Here is a 25,000-nt window from a genome sequence, read left to right on the forward strand (position 1 = left end):
TCTCTCTGTCTCTCTCTCTCTCTCTCTCTCGGTCCATTGTAGTAACAGTTGTGAGTGTTAATGAGTAGCATTAATATTAAAACTCTTACAGGGTGTGACGTCACTCTAGTCCTGAAACAATACCCTCTGTGATGGTGGATTACACACACACACACACACACACACACACACACACACACACACACACACACACACACACACACACACACACACACACACACACACACCTTTTCACGTGGCTCTCCCCTGCTCCAGATTATTGTCCTAATCTCACACGTTCTCTCCATCACTCTTTCTCTCCATCACTCGTTCGCCTGCGTCACCAAAACTCTGTCGCTCTCAGTGAGTCGTCCAGTCACTCGCAAACCACACTCACACAGACACGGAGGATAGCACACACGGAGGAAAAGACACACAGAGGACAGGACACACGGAGGACAGGACAGAAAGAGGACAGGACGCACAGAGGACAGGACATAAAGGCAGCAGACTGTACAGTTAATTCTGGGCCTCTTCTGAGGGAGGATCTACTGGATCTCCTGGATCTACTGGATCTACTGGAAGACAACCCAGATTAGATCATCTCAGAAGATTAAAACCTCCAACTGAGACTAACAGTTTGCTGCTAGCAGGAGAAATCCACTAGCAAGCCAATCAACAAGAAGCAAAATAATCACAGACTGGGTTCTATGGGAGGCCAGGTCTGTTGTGTGTGAACGATACAAAGAGGACCTGAAAGAGAGAGGAGCCACTGCTCTGAGTAGCCGTTGGTTTAACAAGAAGCTGACGGTCTAAAAGCTGGAGACTTCAGTAAGGTAGCTGCCCCTGGACCATCAGTCAGAGAAGAGGACAGAATCTGAATAGTTTGTCAGAGCTGATTATCCCTCCACCGGAGGACGTTTCTCATCCCTTCTTTCTCTCGTTCTCCAGACTGTATCTCTCCATCTCACCAACCGATCTCTCTCTGCCCTGCTATCACTCAGAGAGAGAAACACACAGATCTGGCTATGTCTATGTCAATGAAAATGGCAATGGATGCACTGTGTGTGTCTGACGGCGTTGGGTCGGGGGTCGGGAGTCGTGTGAGGTCCGACAGCACCTCCAGCACGGCGTCCCAAGGGTCAAAGGGTAGACTGCTGCTCCGACAGCGCCTGTCCCAGCTGCTGACCTGTGTAGAGGACCTGAGCTCTGATGATGAGGCTAACGAGGAACTGTCCCGCACTCTGGACGAAGCCTTTCAGCTCTGTGGACGCATCAGCCCCCGAGACACCTTCAGGTGCACACACACGTACAAACACCCAGAGAGAGAGAGATACACACAGGGTTATTTTCAGGCCTGTTGGGACTCTGCCCAGTACCCCTGGTCCTAAGTCTCAAGGCTGGGTTCTAAAGCTGGGTTCTAAGGCTGGGTTCTAAAGCTGGGTTCTAAGGCTGGGTTCTAAAGCTGGGTTCTAAAGCTGGGTTCTAAGGCTGGGTTCTAAAGCTGGGTTCTAAGGCTGGGTTCTAAGGCTGGGTTCTAAAGCTGGGTTTTAAGGCTGGGTTCTAAAGCTGGAAATAAACAGTTTGTTTATATTTCTCTCTCTACTTTCTGCTTGTTTCTGACAGGCTGCACATGGTCACATGGAATGTGGCGACAGCCGAGCCTCCTGGTGATGTCACCTCCTTGCTGCAGCTGGACGCCCAGCCAGCCACAGACCTCTACGTGATTGGGTGAGATCATGTCTGCTGGATAGCTATTGGATGTTGAGTGTAAAATATGTGTGTTTACTGTATGTAAGTCTATGTTTATTAAAGTGTGTGTGTGTGTGTGTGTGTGCGTGTGTGTGCGTGTGTGTGTGTGTGTGTGTGTGTGTGTGTGTGTGTGTGTGTGTGTGTGTGTGTGTGTGTGTGTGTATGTGTGTGTGTGTGTGTGTGTCAGTCTTCAGGAGGTAAATGCAGCTCCTCTGCGGTTTCTGTCAGACCTGCTGGTAGAAGACTCTTGGAGCCACCTACTGATGAACACACTGGCCAGTAGAGGATACATCAAGGTAGTGTGTGTGTGTGTGTGTGTGTGTGTGTGTGTGTGTGTGTGTGTGTGTGTGTGTGTGTGTGTGTGTGTGTGTGTGTGTGTGTGTGTTTGTGTGTGTGTGTGTGTGTGTGTGTGTGTGTTGCACCAGTGAGTTGTGAGAAAACAATAGGAGGCCTTAGTAGGTTCTCATTGTGGTCCTGTTGCAGGTTTAGAAAACACACACAGGGCCCTTTGTCTCTGTCTGGTATTTATGTAACAGGTCAGATCAGATCAGGGCCCTTTATCTCTGTCTGGTATTTATGTAACAGGGTCAGATCAGGGCCCTTTATCTCTGTCTGGTATTTATGTAACAGGTCAGATCAGATCAGGGCCCTTTATCTCTGTCTGGTATTTATGTAACAGGTCAGATCAGGGCCCTTTATCTCTGTCTGGTATTTATGTAACAGGTCAGATCAGATCAGGGCCCTTTATCTCTGTCTGGTATTTATGTAACAGGTCAGATCAGGGCCCTTTATCTCTGTCTGGTATTTATGTAACAGGTCAGATCAGATCAGGGCCCTTTATCTCTGTCTGGTATTTATGTAACAGGTCAGATCAGATCAGGGCCCTTTATCTCTGTCTGGTATTTATGTAACAGGTCAGATCAGATCAGGGCCCTTTATCTCTGTCTGGTATTTATGTAACAGGTCAGATCAGGGCCCTTTATCTCTGTCTGGTATTTATGTAACAGGTTCAGATCAGGGCCCTTTATCTCTGTCTGGTATTTATGTAACAGGTCAGATCAGGGCCCTTTATCTCTGTCTGGTATTTATGTAACAGGTCAGATCAGGGCCCTTTATCTCTGTCTGGTATTTATGTAACAGGTCAGATCAGGGCCCTTTATCTCTGTCAGGTATTTATGTAACAGGTCAGATCCTCTCAAATCCCATGCTGTTGTTTACCTTTAGTGATCACCCTCTCCATTTTCTTTCTTCATTCCTTTCCCTCTGTCTCTCGTTCTCTCGTCTTCTTTCTGTATCTCTCTCTCTCTTCCTCTCTCTCTCTCTCTTCCTCCCCCTTCTCTCTCTTCCTCCCCGTTCTCTCTCTCTCTCTCTTTCTCCCCCTTCTCTCTCTTCCTCCCCCTTCTCTCTCTCTTCCTCCCCCTTCTCTCTCTCTTCCTTCCCCTTCTCTCTCTTCCTCCCCCTTCTCTCTCTCTTCCTCCCCCTTCTCTCTCTCTCTGTCTTCCGTCCCGTTCTCCCCCCCACAAGGTATCTTCAGTGAGACTGCAGGGGCTGTTGCTGTTGGTCTTCTCTAAGCAGGTTCATGTCCCCTTCATCAGAGATATCCAGACTACCTACACACGCACCGGCATCTTCGGGTACTGGGTATGGAGCTGATAGATGTATTGACTCTATATAATGGGTATGGAGCTGATAGATGTATTGACTCTATATAATGGGTATGGAGCTGATAGATGTATTGACTCTATATAATGGGTATGGAGCTGATAGATGTATTGACTCTATATAATGGGTATGGAGCTGATAGATGTATTGACTCTATATAATAGGTATGGAGCTGATAGATGTATTACCTCTATATAATGGGTATGGAGCTGATAGATGGTCATCTATATAATCTTTATGGAGCTGATAGATGAATTAACTCTATATAAGGTATGGAGCTGATACCATGTATTACCAAGAATAATGGGTATGGAGCTGATAGATGTATCTGCCTCTATATAATGGGTATGGAGCTGATAGATGTATTACCTCTATATAATGGGTATGGAGCTGAAAGATGTATTACCTCTATATAATGGGTATGGAGCTGATAGATGTATTACTCTATAGCATTATGGAGCTGCCAATGTCCAGTCTCTATATAATGGGTATGAGCTGATAGATGTATTACCTCTATATCCAGTATGGACTGATAGATGTATTCTGCTTCATATAATGGGTAATGGAGCTGATAGATGTATTACCTCTATATAATGGGTATGGAGCTGATAGAAACAAACCTCTATCTATAATGGGTATGGAGCTGATAGATGTATGGCTATATAATGGTGGAGCTGATAGATGTATTATTAACTCAAATCCTCCCCTGTTCACCTGATTTAGAATTCCTCACAATCAAATGTAGACCTCCATTATCTACCAAGAGAATTCTCTTCGATTATAATCACAGCCGTATATATCCCCCTCCAAGCAGACACATCGATGGCTCTGAACGAACTTTATTTAACTCTCTGCAAACTGGAAACGATTTATCCGGAGGCTGCATTCATTGTAGCTGGGGATTTTAACAAGGCTAATCTGAAAACAAGACTCCCTAAATTTTATCAGCATATCTCTCCCAGGGGTGGAAAGACCCTGGATCATTGTTACTCTAACTTCCGTGACTCCATATAAGGCCCTGCCCCCCCTCCCCTCTCGGAAAAGCTGACCTCTCGCTGACTCTTTTCCTCTCTCCCTCCCCTACAGACAGAAACTAAAACAAGAAGCCCCACCTGAGGTCCTGTCCAACGCTCCTCCCCTCTCTCCTCCCTCTCCTCTCCTCTCCTCTCCTCTCCTCTCCTCTCCTCCTCTCCTCTCCTCTCTCAGGGTAATAAGGGCGGTGTATCACTTCGCTTCTCCCTCTATGGTCACATGATATGTTTTGTGAACTGCCACCTGACGGCTCATTGGGTTACGCTCTGCAGCGCGTTGTTGAGTTTGAGTACATTCTGGAGATCAGGACTTTGACCTGGACAACACACCCACCGTAACCGAGACCATTGATGTCAGTACCAAATGAAACACAAGGCACGAACCACACTTTTAATCACACACACACACACTGACATACAAACAGTACTACCTATCTCCCCCAGGGTGGTTTTCAAACAAGTGAACTTCCCTATAGCTGACCAGTGGAATGCAATTCAACGGCTCCTCTCCAAGAGGTATGTCCTCAGGGTCTACAGTCAATCACGGACTCCAGGAAGAAACCCCTCCCCTCACGGACCTCTCCCAGGCAGACTCTGCCCCTCTCCACTCTGCCTCTCCTCTGGACCCAGGCCCAGACGGCCCCAGCCCTACTCCTCTCTCCTCTCCTCTCCTCTCCTCTCCTCTCCCCTCTCCTCTCCCCTCTCCTCTCCTCTCCTCTCCTCCAGGGTGGTCTTCTTTTGGTGATCTGAACTTCCGTATAGCTGACCATGGAATGCACTTCCTCCGATCCTCCATCAACAGCGGACCTTCAACCTTTGTGGGAGAGGGACCAGGTGACACACACTATATACACACACCAAATACAACACTATATACACAGTCTACATACACACACCACATGCACACAAGAGGGCACACCACATTCACTGTTCCACATACAACACTAAGATACACACACTAGATACACACACGACATACACACACTAGATACACACACCACATACATGACACCACATTGACACACTAGATCACACACCACATACACACACCACATACACACACACAGAGATACACACACTAGATACACACACTAGATACACACACTAGATGCACACACTACATACACACACTAGATACACACACTAGATACACACACCACATACACACACTAGATACACACACCACATACACACACCACATACACACACTAGATACACAGACTATATACACACACTATACACACCACTATATACACACACTACAACACTGGGGCACTAGATACACACACTAGATACACACACCACATACACACACATGGTATATCCACTATATACACACACTAGATACACACACTAGATACACAACACTAGATACACACACTATATACACACACGATATACACACACCACATACACTACACACTAGATACACACACTACATACACACACACTATATACACACACTATATACACACACTCAGACAACACACTAGATACACACACAACACATACACACACAGATACACACACCACATACACACACACATGGAACACACACTAGAGGGTACACACTAGATAACACTAGATACACACATCACATACAACACTGAATTGGTCCATACACACACACACACACATACACACACTAGATACACACACTCAGATACACACACTAGATACACACACCACATACACACACTAGATACACACACTAGATACACACACTAGATACACACACTGGTATACACACACTAGATACACACACCACATACACACACTAGTGATACACACACCACATACACACACTATATACACACACCACATACACACACTAGATACACACACCACATACACACTAGATACACACACCACATACACACACCACAGGCACACACTAGATACACACACTAGATACACACACTAGATACACACACCACATACACACACTAGATACACACACCACATACACACACTAGAGCACACACTAGATACACACACTGGGATGAGCACACTAGATACACACACCACATACACACACTAGATACACACACTCAGAGGGTTACACACCACATACACACATTAGATACACACACCACATACACACTAGATACACACACCACATACACTACTCCAGATACACACCACATACACACACTAGATACACACACTAGATACACACACCACATACACACACTAGATACACACACTAGATACACACACCACATACACACACTAGATACACACACTAGATACACACACCACATACACACACTAGATACACACTAGATACACACACCACATATCACAGCCACTTTAATACACACACCACATACACACACTATATACACACACTAGATACACACACTACATACACACACCAGATACACACACTAGATACACACACCACATACATCACACTAGATACACACACCACATACACACACTAGATGTACACTAGATACACACACTAGATACACACACTAGATACACACACTATATACACACACACTATATACACACACTACATACACACACTAGATACACACACTAGATACACACACCACATACACACACTATATACACACACCAGATAAACACTAGATACACACACTTGATACACACACTAGATACACACACCACATACACACACTAGATACACACACCACATACACACACCAGATACACGCACCACATACACACACTATACACACACACTAGATACACACACCACATACACACACTAGATACACACACCACATACACACACCACATACACACACTGGATATAGACACACCACATACACACACTAGATACACACACTAGATACACACACCACATACACACATGGGTATAGATAGACACACCACATACACACACTGATAGATACACACACCACATACACACACTAGATACACACAGATGTATACACACTAGATACACACACCACATACACACACCACATACACACACTAGATACACACACTAGATACACACACTAGATACACACACCACATACACACCACATACAACACTAGATACACACACTAGATACACACACCACATACACACACTAGATACACACACCAGATACACACACTAGATACACACACCACATACACACACCACATACACACACTAGATACACACACCACATACACACACCACATACACACACTATATACACACACTAGATACACACACCACATACACACACTAGATACACACACCACATACACACACTAGATACACACACCACATACACACACTAGATACACACACTAGATACACACACTATATACACACACTAGATACACACACCACATACACACACTATATACACACACTAGATACACACTCCACATACACACACCACATACACACACTATATACACACACTAGATACACACACTATATACACACACTAGATACACACACCACATACACACACTAGATACACACACCACATACACACACTATATACACACACTAGATACACACTCCACATACACACACCACATACACACACTATATACACACACTAGATACACACACCACATACACACACCACATACACACACCACATACACACACTAGATACACACACCACATACACACACTAGATACACACACTAGATACACACACCACATACACACACTAGATACACACACCACATACACACACCACATACACACACATGGTATATCCACTATATACACACACTAGATACACACACTAGATACACACACTAGATACACACACTAGATACACACACCACATACACACACCACATACACACACTAGATACACACACTAGATACACACACTAGATACACACACTAGATACACACACCACATACACACACTAGATACACACACTAGATACACACACCACATACACACACATGGTATATCCACTATATACACACACTAGATACACACACCACATACACACACTAGATACACACACTAGATACACACACCACATACACACACATGGTATATCCACTATATACACACACTATATACACACACCAGATACACACACTAGATACACACACTAGATACACACACCACATACACACACTAGATACACACACTAGATACACACACCACATACACACACCACATACACACACTAGATACACACACCACATACACACACCACATACACACACTAGATACACACACCACATACACACACCACATACACACACTAGATACACACACACTAGATACACACACCACATACACACACTAGATACACACACTAGATATACACACTAGATATACACACTAGATACACACACTAGATACACACACCACATACACACACTATATACACACACTAGATACACACACAGATACACACACCACATACACACACTAGATACACACACTAGATACACACACTAGATACACACACTAGATACACACACCACATACACACACCACATACACACTAGATACACACACTAGATACACACACTAGATACACACACTAGATACACACACTAGATACACACACCACATACACACACTAGATACACACACTAGATACACACACTAGATACACACACTAGATACACACACACACATACACACACTAGATACACACACTAGATACACACACTAGATACACACACTAGATACACACACTAGATACACACACTAGATACACACACTATATACACACACTAGATACACACACTAGATATACACACTAGATATACACACCACATACACACACTAGATAAAACACACCACATACACACACCACATACACACACTAGATACACACACTACATATACACACACTAGATATACACACACTAGATACACACACTAGATATACACACACTAGATACACACACTAGATATACACACACTAGATATACACACACTAGATATACACACACTAGATATACACACACTAGATATACACACACTAGATACACACACTATATACACACACTAGATATACACACACTAGATACACACACTAGATACACACACTATATACACACACTAGATATACACACTAGATATACACACACTAGATACACACACTAGATATACACACACTAGATATACACACTAGATATACACACACTAGATACACACACTAGATATACACACACTAGATATACACACTAGATATACACACTAGATATACACACACTAGATACACACACTAGATATACACACACTAGATATACACACTAGATATACACACACTAGATATACACACACTAGATATACACACACTAGATATACACACACTAGATATACACACTATATACACACACTAGATATACACACACTAGATACACACACTATATACACACACTAGATACACACACTAGATATACACACTAGATATACACACACTATATACACACACTAGATATACACACACTAGATATACACACTAGATATACACACACTAGATACACACACTAGATATACACACACTAGATATACACACTAGATATACACACACTAGATATACACACACTAGATATACACACACTAGATACACACACTAGATACACACACTATATACACACACTAGATATACACACACTAGATATACACACTAGATATACACACAATAGATACACACACTATATATACACACTAGATATACACACACTAGATATACACACACTAGATATACACACACTAGATATACACACACTATATACACACACTAGATATACACACTAGATATACACACACTAGATATACACACACTAGATATACACACACTAGATATACACACACTAGATATACACACACCACATACACACACTAGATACACACACCACATACACACACCACATACACACACTAGATACACACACCACATACACACACTAGATACACACACTAGATACACACACTAGATACACACACCACATACACACACTAGATACACACACTAGATACACACACCACATACACACACTAGATACACACACTAGATACACACACTAGATACACACACTAGATACACACACCACATACACACACTAGATACACACACTAGATACACACACCACATACACACACTAGATACACACACTAGATACACACACTAGATACACACACTAGATACACACACTAGATACACACACCACATACACACACTAGATACACACACTAGATACACACACCACATACACACACTAGATATACACACACTAGATATACACACTAGATATACACACACTAGATATACACACACTAGATATACACACTAGATATACACACACTAGATATACACACTAGATATACACACACTAGATATACACACACTAGATACACACACTAGATATACACACACTAGATATACACACTAGATATACACACACTAGATATACACACACTAGATACACACACTAGATATACACACACTAGATATACACACTAGATATACACACACTAGATATACACACACCACATACACACACTAGATATACACACTATATATACACACTAGATATACACACACTAGATATACACACACTAGATATACACACTAGATACACACACTAGATATACACACTAGATATACACACTAGATACACACACTAGATACACACACTAGATACACACACTAGATACACACACACTAGATATACACACACCACATACACACACTAGATATACACACTATATATACACACTAGATATACACACACTAGATATACACACACTAGATATACACACTATATATACACACTAGATATACACACACTAGATATACACACACACTAGATATACACACTAGATACACACACTAGATATACACACTATATATACACACTAGATATACACACACTAGATATACACACACTAGATATACACACTAGATATACACACACTATATACACACACTAGATATACACACACTAGATATACACACACTAGATATACACACTAGATATACACACACCACATACACACACTAGATATACACACACTAGATACACACACTAGATACACACACTAGATACACACACTAGATACACACACTATATACACACACTAGATATACACACACTAGATATACACACACTAGATATACACACCACATACACACACTAGATACACACACTAGATACACACACTAGATACACACACTAGATATACACACACTAGATATACACACACTAGATATACACACTAGATACACACACTAGATATACACACTAGATACACACACTATATACACACACTAGACACACACTAGATATACACACACTAGATATACACACACTAGATATACACACTAGATACACACACTAGATATACACACTAGATACACACACTATATACACACACTATATACACACACTATATACACACACTATATACACACACTAGATATACACACTAGATACACACACTAGATATACACACTAGATACACACACTATATACACACACTAGATACACACACACTAGATACACACTAGATATACACACACTAGATACACACACTATATACACACACTAGATATACACACACTAGATACACACACTATATACACACACTAGATATACACACACTAGATACACACACTAGATACACACACTAGATACACACACTAGATACACACACTAGATACACACACTAGATACACACACTAGATACACACACTAGATATACACACTAGATATACACACACTATATACACACACTAGATATACACACACACTAGATACACACACTAGATATACACACTAGATATACACACACTAGATATACACACTAGATATACACACACTAGATACACACACTAGATATACACACACTAGATATACACACTAGATATACACACTAGATATACACACACTAAATATACACACACTAGATATACACACACTAGATATACACACACTAGATATACACACACTAGATATACACACTAGATATACACACACTAGATATACACACACTAGATATACACACACTAGATACACACACTATATACACACACTAGATATACACACACCACATACACACACTAGATACACACACTAGATACACACACTAGATACACACACCACATACACACACTAGATACACACACTAGATACACACACTAGATACACACACTATATACACACACTAGATACACACACCACATACACACACTAGATACACACACCACATACACACACTATATACACACACCACATACACACACTAGATACACACACCACATACACACACTAGATACACACACCACATACACACACCACATACACACACTAGATACACACACTAGATACACACTAGATACACACACCACATACACACACTAGATACACACACCACATACACACACTAGATACACACACTAGATACACACACTAGATACACACACTAGATACACACACCACATACACACACTAGATACACACACTAGATACACACACCACATACACACACTAGATACACACACCACATACACACACACTAGATACACACACCACATACACACACACTAGATACACACACCACATACACACACTATATACACACACTAGATACACACACCACATACACACACTAGATACACACACTAGATACACACACCACATACACACACTAGATACACACACTAGATACACACACCACATACACACACTAGATACACACACTAGATACACACACCACATACACACACTAGATACACACACCACATACACACACTATATACACACACTAGATACACACACTACATACACACACCAGATACACACACTAGATACACACACCACATACACACACTAGATACACACACCACATACACACACTAGATACACACACTAGATACACACACTAGATACACACACTAGATACACACACTATATACACACACTATATACACACACTACATACACACACTAGATACACACACTAGATACACACACCACATACACACACTATATACACACACCAGATACACACACTAGATACACACACTAGATACACACACTAGATACACACACCACATACACACACTAGATACACACACCACATACACACACCAGATACACGCACCACATACACACACTATATACACACACTAGATACACACACCACATACACACACTAGATACACACACCACATACACACACCACATACACACACTAGATACACACACCACATACACACACTAGATACACACACTAGATACACACACCACATACACACACTAGATACACACACCACATACACACACTAGATACACACACCACATACACACACTAGATACACACACCACATACACACACTAGATACACACACCACATACACACACCACATACACACACTAGATACACACACTAGATACACACACTAGATACACACACCACATACACACACCACATACACACACTAGATACACACACTAGATACACACACCACATACACACACTAGATACACACACCAGATACACACACTAGATACACACACCACATACACACACCACATACACACACTAGATACACACACCACATACACACACCACATACACACACTATATACACACACTAGATACACACACCACATACACACACTAGATACACACACACATACACACACTAGATACACACACCACATACACACACTAGATACACACACTAGATACACACACTATATACACACACTAGATACACACACCACATACACACACTATATACACACACTAGATACACACTCCACATACACACACCACATACACACACTATATACACACACTAGATACACACACTATATACACACACTAGATACACACACCACATACACACACTAGATACACACACCACATACACACACTATATACACACACTAGATACACACTCCACATACACACACCACATACACACACTATATACACACACTAGATACACACACCACATACACACACCACATACACACACCACATACACACACTAGATACACACACCACATACACACACTAGATACACACACTAGATACACACACCACATACACACACTAGATACACACACCACATACACACACCACATACACACACATGGTATATCCACTATATACACACACTATATACACACACTAGATACACACACTACATACACACACTAGATACACACACTAGATACACACACTATATACACACACCACATACACACACTAGATACACACACTAGATACACACACTACATACACACACTAGATACACACACCACATACACACACTATATACACACACTAGATACACACACCACATACACACACATGGTATATCCACTATATACACACACTAGATACACACACCACATACACACACTAGATACACACACTAGATACACACACCACATACACACACATGGTATATCCACTATATACACACACTAGATACACACACCACATACACACACTAGATACACACACTACATACACACACCACTATATACACACACTATATACACACACTAGATACACACACCACATACACACACCACATACACACACTAGATACACACACCAGATACACACACCACATACACACACCACATACACACACTAGATACACACAGTAGATACACACACCACATACACACACTAGATACACACACTAGATATACACACTAGATATACACACTAGATACACACACTAGATACACACACCACATACACACACTATATACACACACTATATACACACACTAGATACACACACTAGATACACACACTAGATACACACACTATATACACACACTAGATACACACACTATATACACACACCACATACACACACCACATACACACACTAGATACACACAGTAGATACACACACCACATACACACACTAGATACACACATTAGATATACACACCACATACACACACCACATACACACACTAGATACACACACTATATACACACACTAGATACACACACCACATACACACACTAGATACACACACTAGATACACACACTAGATACACACACTAGATACACACACTAGATACACACACTAGATACACACACTATATACACACACTAGATACACACACTAGATATACACACTAGATATACACACCACATACACACACTAGATAAACACACCACATACACACACTAGATACACACACTAGATACACACTATATACACACACTAGATATACACACACTAGATATACACACTAGATATACACACACTAGATACACACACTAGATATACACACACTAGATATACACACTAGATATACACACACTAGATATACACACACTAGATATACACACACTAGATATACACACACTAGATATACACACTATATACACACACTAGATATACACACACTAGATACACACACTAGATACACACACTATATACACACACTAGATATACACACTAGATATACACACACTAGATACACACACTAGATATACACACACTAGATATACACACTAGATATACACACACTAGATACACACACTAGATATACACACACTAGATATACACACTAGATATACACACTAGATATACACACACTAGATACACACACTAGATATACACACACTAGATATACACACTAGATATACACACACTAGATATACACACACTAGATATACACACACTAGATATACACACACTAGATATACACACTATATACACACACTAGATATACACACACTAGATACACACACTATATACACACACTAGATACACACACTAGATATACACACTAGATATACACACACTATATACACACACTAGATATACACACACTAGATATACACACTAGATATACACACACTAGATACACACACTAGATATACACACACTAGATATACACACTAGATATACACACACTAGATATACACACACTAGATATACACACACTAGATACACACACTAGATACACACTATATACACACACTAGATATACACACACTAGATATACACACTAGATATACACACAATAGATACACACACTATATATACACACTAGATATACACACACTAGATATACACACACTAGATATACACACACTAGATATACACACACTATATACACACACTAGATATACACACTAGATATACACACACTAGATATACACACACTAGATATACACACACTAGATATACACACACTAGATATACACACCACATACACACACTAGATACACACACCACATACACACACCACATACACACACTAGATACACACACTAGATACACACACTAGATACACACACTAGATACACACACTAGATACACACACCACACACACTAGATACACACACTAGATACACACACCACATACACACACTAGATACACACACTAGATACACACACTAGATACACACACTAGATACACACACCACATACACACACTAGATACACACACTAGATACACACACCACATACACACACTAGATACACACACTAGATACACACACTAGATACACACACTAGATACACACACTAGATACACACACCACATACACACACTAGATACACACACTAGATACACACACCACATACACACACTAGATATACACACACTAGATATACACACTAGATATACACACACCAGATATACACACACTAGATATACACACTAGATATACACACACTAGATATACACACTAGATATACACACACTAGATATACACACACTAGATACACACACTAGATATACACACACTAGATATACACACTAGATATACACACACTAGATATACACACACTAGATACACACACTAGATATACACACACTAGATATACACACTAGATATACACACACTAGATATACACACACCACATACACACACTAGATATACACACTATATATACACACTAGATATACACACACTAGATATACACACACTAGATATACACACTAGATACACACACTAGATATACACACTAGATATACACACTAGATACACACACTAGATACACACACTAGATACACACACTAGATACACACACACTAGATATACACACACCACATACACACACTAGATATACACACTATATATACACACTAGATATACACACACTAGATATACACACACTAGATATACACACTATATATACACACTAGATATACACACACTAGATATACACACACTAGATATACACACTAGATACACACACTAGATATACACACTATATATACACACTAGATATACACACACTAGATATACACACACTAGATATACACACTAGATATACACACACTATATACACACACTAGATATACACACACTAGATATACACACACTAGATATACACACTAGATATACACACACCACATACACACACTAGATATACACACACTAGATACACACACTAGATACACACACTAGATACACACACTAGATACACACACTATATACACACACTAGATATACACACACTAGATATACACACACTAGATATACACACCACATACACACACTAGATACACACACTAGATACACACACTAGATACACACACTAGATATACACACTAGATATACACACACTAGATATACACACTAGATACACACACTAGATATACACACTAGATACACACACTATATACACACACTAGATACACACTAGATATACACACACTAGATATACACACACTAGATATACACACTAGATACACACACTAGATATACACACTAGATACACACACTATATACACACACTATATACACACACTATATACACACACTATATACACACACTAGATATACACACTAGATACACACACTAGATATACACACTAGATACACACACTATATACACACACTAGATACACACACACTAGATACACACACTAGATATACACACACTAGATACACACACTATACACACACTAGATACACACACTAGATACACACACTATATACACACACTAGATACACACACTAGATACACACACTAGATACACACACTAGATACACACACTAGATACACACTAGATACACACACTAGATACACACACTAGATACACACACTAGATATACACACTAGATATACACACACTATATACACACACTAGATATACACACACACTAGATACACACTAGATATACACACTAGATATACACACACTAGATATACACACTAGATATACACACACTAGATACACACACTAGATATACACACACTAGATATACACACTAGATATACACACTAGATATACACACACTAAATATACACACACTAGATATACACACACTAGATATACACACACTAGATATACACACACTAGATATACACACTAGATATACACACACTAGATATACACACACTAGATATACACACACTAGATACACACACTATATACACACACTAGATACACACACCACATACACACACTAGATACACACACTAGATACACACACTAGATACACACACTAGATATACACACACCACATACACACACTAGATACACACACTAGATACACACTAGATACACACACACTATATACACACACTAGATACACACACTAGATATACACACACACACACACACACTAGATACACACACTAGATACACACACTAGATACACACACTAGATACACACACTAGATACACACACTATATACACACACCACATACACACACCAGATACACACACTAGATACACACTAGATACACACACCAGACACACACTAGATACACACACTAGATACACACACTAGATACACACACTAGATATACACACTAGATACACACACTAGATACACACACTAGATACACACACTATATACACACACTAGATACACACACCACATACACACACTAGATACACACACTAGATACACACACTAGATACACACACTAGATACACACACTAGATACACACACTAGATACACACACTAGATACACACACTAGATACACACACTAGATATACACACACAGAGATACACACACTAGATATACACACACTAGATATACACACACTAGATATACACACACTAGATATACACACACTAGATATACACACACTAGATATACACACACTAGATATACACACACCACATACACACACTAGATACACACACCACATACACACCACCACATAGATAGATACACACTAGATACACACACTAGATACACACACTAGATATACACACTAGATACACACACTAGACACACACCACATACACACACTATATACACACACTAGATACACACACTAGATACACACACTAGACACACACACTAGATACACACACTAGATACACACACTAGATACACACACTAGATACACACACCACATACACACACTAGATACACACACTAGATACACACACTAGATACACACACCACATACACACACTAGATACACACACTAGATACATACACCACATACACACACTAGATACACACACTAGATACACACACTAGATACACACACTAGATACACACACCACATACACACACTAGATACACACACTAGATACACACACCACATACACACACTAGATATACACACACTAGATATACACACTAGATATACACACACTAGATATACACACACTAGATACACACACTAGATATACACACACTAGATATACACACACTAGATATACACACTAGATATACACACACTAGATATACACACACTAGATACACACACTAGATATACACACACTAGATATACACACACTAGATATACACACACTAGATATACACACACTAGATACACACACTAGATATACACACACTAGATATACACACACTAGATATACACACACTAGATATACACACACCACATACACACACTAGATATACACACTATATATACACACTAGATATACACACACTAGATATACACACACTAGATATACACACTAGATACACACTAGATATACACACTAGATATACACACTAGATACACACACTAGATACACACACTAGATACACACACTAGATACACACACACTAGATATACACACACCACATACACACACTAGATACACACACTAGATACACACACCACATACACACACTAGATATACACACACTAGATATACACACTAGATATACACACACTAGATATACACACACTAGATATACACACTAGATATACACACACTAGATATACACACTAGATATACACACACTAGATATACACACACTAGATACACACACTAGATATACACACACTAGATATACACACTAGATATACACACACTAGATATACACACACTAGATACACACACTAGATATACACACACTAGATATACACACTAGATATACACACACTAGATATACACACACCACATACACACACTAGATATACACACTATACACACTAGATATACACACTAGATATACACACACTAGATACACACACTAGATATACACACTAGATACACACACTAGATATACACACTAGATATACACACTAGATACACACACTAGATACACACACTAGATACACACACTAGATACACACACACTAGATACACACACCACATACACACACTAGATATACACACTATATATACACACTAGATATACACACACTAGATACACACACTAGATATACACACTATACACACTAGATATACACACACTAGATATACACACACTAGATATACACACTAGATACACACACTATATATACACACTAGATATATACACACACTAGATATACACACACTAGATATACACACACTAGATATACACACTAGATACACACACTAGATACACACACTAGATATACACACACTAGATATACACACACTAGATACACACACTAGATATACACACACCACATACACACACACTAGATACACACACTAGATACACACACTAGATACACACACTAGATACACACACTAGATACACACACTAGATACACACACTAGATACACACACCACATACACACACTAGATACACACACTAGATACACACACTAGATACACACACTAGATATACACACACTAGATATACACACACTAAATACACACACTAGATACACACACTAGATATACACACTAGATACACACACATATACACACACTAGATACACACACTAGATATACACACACTAGATACACACACTAGATATACACACTAGATACACACACTAGATATACACACCAGATACACACACTAGATACACACACTATATACACACACTACATACACACACTGGATACACACACTAGACATACACACACTAGATACACACACTAGATACACACACTAGATACACACACTAGATACACACACTAGATACACACACTAGATACACACACTATATACACACACACTAGATACACACACTAGATACACACACTAGATACACACACTAGATACACACACTAGATACACACACTAGATACACACACTAGATACACACACTAGATACACACACAGATACACACACTAGATACACACACTAGATACAAACACTAGATACACACACTAGATACACACACTAGATACACACACCAGATACACACACTAGATACACACACCACATACACACACTAGATATACACACACACTAGATACACACACTAGATATACACACACACTAGATATACACACTAGATATACACACTAGATATACACACTAGATACACACACTAGATATACACACACTAGATACACACACTAGATATACACACATGATATACCACTAAATATACACACACTAGATACACACACACATAGATATACACCACATACACACACTAGATATACACACACTAGATACACACACTAGATATACACACACTAGATACACACACCTACATACACACACCAGATACACACACTAGATATACACACACACATACACACACCACATACACACACTAGATACACACACCAGATACTAGATACACACACTAGATACACACACTAGATATACACACACCACATACACACACTAGATACACACACTAGATACACACACCAGATACACACACATATACACACACTAGATACACACACTAGATACATACACACACCACATACACACACCAGATACACACACTAGATACACACACTAGATACACACACTAGATACACACATACACATACACACACTAGATACACACACACTAGATACACACACACACATAGATACACACTAGATACACACACCAGATACACACACATGAGACACACACTAGATACACACACTAGATACACACACCAGATACACACACAGATACACACACTAGATACACACACTAGATACACACACTAGATACACACACCACATACACACACTAGATACACACACCAGATACACACACTAGATACACACACTAGATATACACACACTAGATACACACACACTAGATATACACACACTAGATATACACACACTAGATATACACACACTAGATATACACACACTAGATATACACACACTAGATATACACACACTAGATACACACACAACAAACACACGCTGATGCACATATAAATGATACACCACCCTATCTCTCTAACTCTGTGTGATGTCCTGTAGCTGTTAACGATGAAGAAGAAGGAACCGTTCCTCCAGGAGTTTGAGGAGGGACCTCTGAAGTTTAAACCTACATACAAGTTTAACCGCAACTCTGACACCTACGATACCAGGTAACAAGTATACTCACTGCACAGTCAAATACACTCCTGTACAGCACACATAGTTCATAAGCCAACATGCTGTCTGATCAATCAGAGAGAGAAGAGGAGAGGAGAGGATAGGATAGGAGAGGAGAGGGGAGGGGAGGGGGGAGGAGAGGAGAGGAGAGGAGAGGAGAGGAGAGGAGAGGAGAGGAGAGGAGAGGAGAGGAGAGGGGAGAGGAGAGGAGAGGAGAGGAGAGGAGAGGAGAGGAGAGGAGAGGAGAGGAGAGGAGAGGGAGGAGAGGAGAGGGAGGGAGGGGAGAGGAGAGGGGAGAGGAGAGGAGAGGAGAGGAGAGGGAGAGGAGAGGAGAGGAGAGGAGAGGAGAGGAGAGGAGAGGAGAGGAGAGGAGAGGAGAGGAGAGGGTAATATCAACAGAACAGAGGGGGAGAAGACATAATGTCAACAGGACACCAAGTAAGACAGGAGAAAGTACACCAGACTGGACAGACTGATTCTAGACCCCGGAATTTAGACTATTGCAGTATAGACAGGGGGACACTGTGGCGCCGTACAAAGATACCCCTGCAGAGGGCCAACCAGGCAGGATATAAGCCCACCAGGCAGGATATAAGCCAACCAGGCAGGATATAAGCCCACCAGGCAGGATATAAGCCCACCAGGCAGGACATAAGCCCACCAGGCAGGATATAAGCCCACCAGGCAGGACATAAGCCCACCAGGCAGGATATAAGCCCACCAGGCAGGATATAAGCCCACCAGGCAGGATATAAGCCCACCAGGCAGGATATAAGCCCACCAGGCAGGATATAAGCCCACCCACTTTTCCAACGTACAGCTCCCACACCACCAAGGGGTTATCAGCAGACCACCGAATAACTACCCTGAGACAATGCTGAGTATAGCCCACGAAGATCTCAGGCCCCCAGGCCCCCAGGCCCCCAGGCCCCCCAGCATTATGTACTCCTGCCACAATCAGTGCGCACACCTCCCTTTCCCCGTCACGCGCATGGCGATTATTGGACTCACCGGGACTCCATCCCCTCTATCATTACCTCCCTATATCTGTCTGGTTCCCTGCTCTATTCCCGGCTGCAGCATTGGTTTTCATATGTCCTTGTTTACCTGTTTACCTGTTTACCTGTTTACCTGTGTGCTGACGCTGTTCCTGTTTTGTTGCTTGTCTGTTCCATATTAAATGTCAACTCCCCGTACCTACTTCTCATCTCCAAAGTCAGTCCATACAGTCTCCATTGTTCCAAGGTCTTGGCCGTTCTGTTCAGACTCGGGACAATATGCATATTCAAAGAACAGTCCGTAATTAGTTTTCTAAAGTTCATGATCTTTTCGTCGTCGAAGAAGTTCGTGAATTCATCACTGCTGAAGTGAAAGTCATCCTCTCTTGGGGAATGCTGCTTTGTGACAGTATCAAAAAGAAATGTGGGATTGTTGTTATTCTCCTCAATTAGGTTGGAGCAGCAGGCCTCTTCGATACGGTACTGTCTAGTCGGAAGACTTCCAGTTTGGTGGTGCGCCATTTCCGTTCCAATTTTCTGGAAGCTTATATATATATTTATATATATATATCTATATCACTCTCTCTATATATATATATATATATATCTATATATCTATATATATATCTATATATATATATATATCTATATCGCTCTCTCTTTATATATATATATATCTATATCACTCTCTCTATATATATATATCTATATCTTTATATATATATATATCGCTCTCTCTTTATATATATCTATATCACTCTCTCTCTATATATATATATCTATATCACTCTCTCTATATATATATATATATATCTATATATCTATATATATATATCTATATCACTTTCTCTATATATATATATATATATATCTATATATCTATATATATATATATATATCTATATCACTCTCTCTTTATATATATCTATATCTATATCA

At 40.2% G+C, this 25,000-nt stretch overlaps 1 pseudogene; it reads left to right on the forward strand.

Moving 5' to 3' along the window:
* LOC112237039 overlaps positions 1-25,000 on the forward strand; it is a 74,441-nt pseudogene that overhangs the window by 23,208 nt on the left and 26,233 nt on the right.

Source organism: Oncorhynchus tshawytscha, linkage group LG33 (assembly GCF_018296145.1).
Source record: "Oncorhynchus tshawytscha isolate Ot180627B linkage group LG33, Otsh_v2.0, whole genome shotgun sequence".
NCBI classification, from domain to species: Eukaryota; Metazoa; Chordata; class Actinopteri; order Salmoniformes; family Salmonidae; genus Oncorhynchus; species Oncorhynchus tshawytscha.